This window comes from Typopeltis vanoorti, chromosome 6 (genome assembly GCF_054136105.1).
Source record: "Typopeltis vanoorti isolate ZY-2024b chromosome 6, IOZ_Tvanoo_1.0, whole genome shotgun sequence".
Classification (NCBI taxonomy): Eukaryota; Metazoa; Arthropoda; class Arachnida; order Uropygi; family Thelyphonidae; genus Typopeltis; species Typopeltis vanoorti.
The window spans coordinates 123,207,736-123,213,735 of NC_143554.1; the positions used below are offsets into that span (position 1 = coordinate 123,207,736).

At 34.9% G+C, this 6,000-nt stretch overlaps 1 protein-coding gene across 2 annotated transcripts in view; it reads right to left on the bottom strand.

Moving 5' to 3' along the window:
• Positions 1 to 2,381, bottom strand: part of LOC150105890 (serine/arginine-rich splicing factor 7-like) — a 47,832-nt gene extending 45,451 nt beyond the window's left edge. For both annotated transcript variants that reach the window (XR_016548461.1, XM_090394384.1), the window contains exon 1: positions 2,247 to 2,381. The gene's annotated coding sequence lies outside the window, so the exon portion shown is untranslated. The remainder of the gene's footprint in view (positions 1 to 2,246) is intronic.
• Positions 2,382 to 6,000: the final 3,619 nt, after the last annotated feature.

Genomic DNA, 6,000 nt, shown 5'->3' on the forward strand with positions numbered 1-6,000 from the left:
ACTACTATGACAGTACTACATGATTAAGTTTACATTACTAATCTCCTATCAACAATTATCCTCCAAATTAGTTTATTACTGATGTCGGAACTCTAATAAGGCACTTATGACTGAATCAATCCACCTAAATCTTGGTCTTCCTTTGGATCTTTTTCTTGCCATCAAATACCTGTTCTGCTAACCTTTCCTATTCTGTTTAAATGATATACAAACCCTGCTCACAAAGTCACTGGTTATACAATACATAAAAAGCAATATGAAGACAAAAAGAACTAAATGGAAATAAAGAATAAGATAAAATAATACAGTACTCAGGAAGATGAAACAAGCAGAACAATGAAATTAGATTGTTAGGCAGGCTAAATGGCCTTGATTTGCAAAAAAGGAGGAGTGTCAATTGTTTATTTGTTAATTTTATTTTTTTTCAGTATGTGTGTGTTTCCCCTACCTTAGTGCAGCATAAAGTGATTAATGTAATTTCCAGTGAAATCAATCAGTGTTGCATGTATATGTCACATCATCATTTTGTAATTTGTTACTGGAGAGAAGTAATGGTCATATACCAGCCATACTAGCAAACTAGGAAGGAGACAACAGTAACAATTGATCACTATTCTAAAATTAAATTAATGGAAATAAGAAAACCCTGTAGAAAGATTGCTAATTGCATTCCCCCCCCCCTGCAAAACCAACAAACTGGGCAGAGGATACATGTGCAGTTAACAGAAAAATACTGTGGCCATATGTTGAGTAGTCTCCAACTAGGGTCTTCTTTGTGGAGGTCTATGTAATAACATAAATCATACAAAAAATCTACATTAGGCAATAACGTTCTTGTATAATGTTTATCATTTGACATAAGTGTACCTAGATCCGTTTTCGGCTTTGTACTGGAATTATCAGTTGTAACATGGAGATGAAGTTTAGGGGGCACATTGCGAAAGTAGCTAAATCAGCTCATCAACTCACTTGGTTGTTGAAAAATACCTTGACGAGCAGAGAAAAACAAGTTATTGTACCTCTGTACCGAGCCCTGATAAGACCTCATCTCGACTACTGTGCCCAGATTTGGTCACCTCGGTTCCTTCTTGATGGGGAGGAGATTGAGAGGATCCAGAGGCGAGTGACTAAGATGATAGCAGGTCTATGGAATGAACCATATGAGAACAGGTTGAAGATTTGTGGGTTGCAGAAACTAGTTGATAGGCGAAAGAGGGGAGATATGATTGAGACATTCAAATTGCTAAAAGGATTCTATAGGATTAATTCAGATGATATTTTTGAGATCAGGACTGGTGGTGGGAGAACTAGGGGACACCCATGGAAGCTGGGCAAGAGCGTGGTTAGCAGGGGTGTTAGAGCTGGGTTCTTTACTTTTAGAGTGGTAAATGAGTGGAATAAGCTGCCAGAGTCTGTTGTGGGTGCTATGACAGTGAGCGAGTTCAAGGCAAGGTATGATAGATACTGTGAGAATGTTGAACAGCTGTGTGAACATGATGTTTAGGGCCTCCCTCGATGAGTCTAAGGACTCCTGGAGTAGCCAGTGGTAATAATAACAATAATAATAACATGCTTGGGTCTGCTGCCTTAAATTGTTTTTTCTAATTTTTCCATTAGAAAACATTTTTTAAAAAAATTAATACTCGATTTAAACCACTGAGATGATAACCAAATTTTGTAGCCATACTTCATTAAAATCCCAACGTCATAGCTACGAACGATGAACAGGTGCGAACGCATTCGCAAAATGCACTTAAAAGAAAATAGATTTGCAATAGAGCTATTAACATCAAAGATAGATCAAACATTAAAATTTCGTATACGCTCGGGTCCGTTATATATCGTCATAATACAACTATGTAATGTAAATGTTTCTTTCTTTTTTTTTTTTTTTTTGAAAGCTGAACATCCGTTTATTGTAAGAATAATGACGCTAGAGGCTACGTAAAAGATAACCGAAAAAACACAAGGTGCGAATTATTTACCATTTTTAAATATGTATATATACATACACAACTCAATTAACCTAGAATGAATAAATCTCATCATTGGCCCACTGACAATGAGGATAGAAAAAACTGCTCGTTTAAAATTAAAACCAAACAAGTTCATAATTGGTAATTTCTAAGATTCTCCTACTAACTTGAAGATCAAATTAAGATAAATGTTCATTAATATTGCATGCATTGTAAAATATATTCCATTAATAGTTAATATTCTAGATTAATCAACATTACATTTCTTACCGTTATCTTTCAATTTTTTTTAAAAAAAAAGAAACGAAAAGCAACTACAGTATTTTAAAAGTTCGATGTACAAATTGCCAACCACAGATGAGAACAAGCAACGTCAAACACCTCTAAAAACAAAGCTACAATGGCGTACCACAAAATCCTTCTTGTTGCGCCAAAACGCAACAGCGCCCTCTACAATTGGAAACCTATTCAAATTTCATGCAATAGCATCACATTTACAATTTACTGCAAAAATTATACGGAAGCTAAGTATTGAAGTCGTTCGGTCACAAGAATTTTTGTTACTACGATCAAAATGCTGATACTACGAATTTGATGGAGTATAATTTAAAATTGGAAAATTTTTAAGGCGCCTCAAAGTTCTTTGTTCCAAATGCTGAAAAGAATATCAATAACATAATTAAGTATAGTTTCTAGGAAAATTCCCATGTTACTCCTCTTTAACACTATTAATATAATTACTGCTATTATAGCCTGTTTTTGTCAAAATGTACCCCCATGTTTTTCCCCCTCCCTCTCTCTTCCACCCCGTTCATAAACAACCTTCAGCAAGATCTTGGAATTGGAAGGCATCATAGAACCAAAAAGAAGGTATGCACAAATTTTTTTCCACCTCTTTTATTTTATTTGCCCCAATATATATATATATATATATATATATATATATATATATATATATATATATATATATATATAACATTATATATATATATAGATATATAATGTTAGCCAATGTATTAAAATAAGGGACACTCCTAAACAAAAACAGGCTATAATAGCCGTAATTATATCAATAACATAAATAAATAAGCATGGCCTTGGCAACTAGAAGAACGACAGGAAATTGCGCCCTTCGATTGGAAAGACCCTAGTTCGATTCACGTTACAGAGAGAGGAATTTTAAAATTTTTTTCAACGAAAGTGGATTAGCCGATCTCAAACGAAGGTAGCATGGATTTTTCTCTCGAAAACTCGGGTATATCATCCTGCATACAAGCAAATCAACCATTGTATGCACGCAATTTACAGACCAAAAATACTATTAGTAAAGGTGGATTGCATTGCGAATAGATGATTTGTGGTGTATGTAAATCGTGAGGATTAAAGTAGTGAGGTCGGTGAATTGTGTAGTGGGGTCTTCCAATGAAGAGTCCTTGCATTCCTTGGAGGTGTCATATAATAATAATGATAATAAATTTCCTGACATATGTACGAGAACCATAGGTGGGTCCAATATGCCATGAAAGCACTAAATGATTAAGTTGACATTTGTACTAATCACCAGTCAATAATTTTCTTCCAAATTCATCTGTCACTTGTCAGGTTTCCAGTATTGTTAGAGCTTAAATTTCTGTCTTCAAGGGCAATTCTAACTGTATAAATCCAGCTAGAAACTGATCTTCCTCAAAGTATTTTTCTTGCCGTAAAACCATTTTTATAACCCCTACTCTTCCATTCAATATGTGGCCATGCATTCCTGAAATTATCTGCTCACAGAGATTCTTCAATGATAATAAATCAAGCAAGAATAACAATCGAACACTTGGGTGAATTTAACTCTCCTTTATATTTTCTGTATTATGAAAAAGCCTTCAATTCCATTGCTGGAGATTGTGTGTGGAATGCACTTCAAAACAAAGGAATGTCATAGAAGATAATAAACCTCGTACAGGAAGGATATAACAAATTACAATGCCAAGTGCTGGATGATCGACATCTGTCACAGCCCCTTTTAAACTGTATCTGGAGTGCAAGAATGATGTCTGCTATCTCCCTTATTATTTATACTGGTACTAGATCAAGTTCTAAAATAGAAAGAAATGAAACATGCCAAAATAATATCATGGAAAATAAATAAAACTTTGGGTGATCTAGACTATGGAGATAATGTAAGTCTATTTGCTCATAGACATGCAGATATCTAAAATAACAAACTAACCACATTACAAGAAGAACTGAAAGTCGATTTGAAAATAAATACAAATAGAACAAAATAAATGAGAATCAATGTGAACAACAAGACATTAAGTACAATTGAAAATGGAAAAATCGGAACTGTTTCACATTTTACATATCTCGGCAGTGTTTTATCAGCAGATGAAGGAGTAACTAGAGGTGTTGACATAAGGATTCAAAAGGCAAGAAGTGCATATACTAAAATTAGTAGAGTATGGAAAATAAAAAATATTCACAGAGATACAAAATTAAAAATATTTAATTCATATATTAAATCAGTTCTTTTATATGGATGCGAAACATGGCTGGTTTTTTCAAAAGAAATACAAAGAAAACTACAAACATTCATAAACCGATGTCTGTGGAGCATACTTCGAATATAGTTGCATTGGACATATATTATTATTATTATTATTATTATTCCTGACACCTCCAAGGGGTCCGAAGACTCATCGCGGGAGGACACCTACTTAGGAAAGACCATGAAGAAATCTGTCATGTAACCTTGGAATGGAATCAACAAGGAAAGAGAAAGCGCGGCCGTCCTAAAAATACATGGAGGAGATCGACTTTAATAGAATGTGAGAAGAAGAGTTTTGCAGAACTAGGACCAATAACAAGGATAAGGAACTGATGGAAAACATTTACAGACTTCCCATGTTCCTGATGGAATCTGGGAAATAAGAAGTAAAAGGAGAATTCAAGCTTTTCCTTAATATCCTCATGATTCTGCTGTTGATACCATCTTCCACCTTTTTTTTTTTTTTTGAGCACTCTCATATCTGCAGTTGCTAGCTGTGATGTAGGAATACGTTGGTATTGGGACAGTTGTCAAAGGCGCTGGTATCAGAAGAACATCAGTGGCATGATATTTTACCAGTTATCGAAATTGTTGCAGAATTAAAACACTTTAATACGAAATTGCTACAGGCCCTGACGGCCCAGCTATGATACTCATCTCTGATCTCTGACCAACTATTTTATTTCTCTCCCAACTCTCACATCGTTAAGTTAAAACTGGTTCAAGTACCGACTTGGATTCTGCATGTTTAGTGTTTCGGCTACTTTTTTCTTTTACTCCATTTAACTGTATACAACTGGTACCCCAGCATACCACTCTTGCTCTCTTCTATAGTCTTTTTAAGATTTAATTCGCTACCTTCACTAAAATTTCTGCCTAAAGAGACAACATAATTATTAGTTAGGTTCCTCATTGATTTTACAGGAATCTAACGAACTTATAGAACATATTCCAGTTTGGGTTCATAATTTTCAGAATTGTGAACCCAAATTTTTATTGGTTCAATTTAAGAATCTCGATAATTAAAGGAGCGATGTTCGATATCACTAATTCTGATTGTTGTTGATTTACGCTCACGTGTAGCTCCACACTTCACCGTGCAGGCATTCGAAACCGAAATTTCTACGGAATAGGTTGGTTAATCTTGATTCTGGGAATGTCTAATATCTGTAGATATGTTCACAGGGCCAGTTTGCCTGTTCTGAGGGTGAAAAACCCTCTCTCCCCGTTTGCGACTGGCCAACTCATCTTTCATCGAAAAAGACTACATAAAAGTTCTTCACGTCATTGACGGGAATCGGACCCAGGTCTTTTCGACCAAACTTAATTATTTATACTGACTGAGTTACAGAGGCTCTGCTCTTTCTGATATTAGGTTTAATTGCCGTTCTCTTTCATTATGTAATCACTTAAATGACAAATAAGAATGGGAATTGGGTGCATCCTCGTCTTATACGTTATTTGAAATCAAACGATCCTTCTACCTCT